Genomic DNA, 441 nt, shown 5'->3' on the forward strand with positions numbered 1-441 from the left:
AATTTGATTTGTTTAATTTGGATTTTCTTAGATTTTTTAATTTTTTTTTGTTGGATTAATCATTATAACATTTTGTTAAAAATGTAAAAGTAATTATCACTTGTTTACTACATTATATCAATATTCATCGCACATCGAATGTTGCATTGTTTCAATATCTATGAAGAAATTATCCAATAAACAACAAGTAAAAATTATGTAACTATTTGGTGTTTGCTAGGTATGTTATAATATAATGTTATAATATAATATAATATGAACACTATAAGGATACATTATATATGCATTAATCGTAAAAATATCGTTGAAGTCATTGGGAATCGCCGCGTGCCGCTCGATCGTCAGGTTAAGCAACACTTTAACGGAGTCAGGACATGGATTGGTGACAGATGGTATACCGCTTGGGATCGAAATTATCGCAGGAGGATTAACGAAAGTTTA

This window comes from Odontomachus brunneus, unplaced genomic scaffold (assembly GCF_010583005.1).
Source record: "Odontomachus brunneus isolate Ranch 3 - 2012 unplaced genomic scaffold, Obru_v1 Obru_scaffold_001, whole genome shotgun sequence".
Lineage (NCBI taxonomy): Eukaryota > Metazoa > Arthropoda > Insecta > Hymenoptera > Formicidae > Odontomachus > Odontomachus brunneus.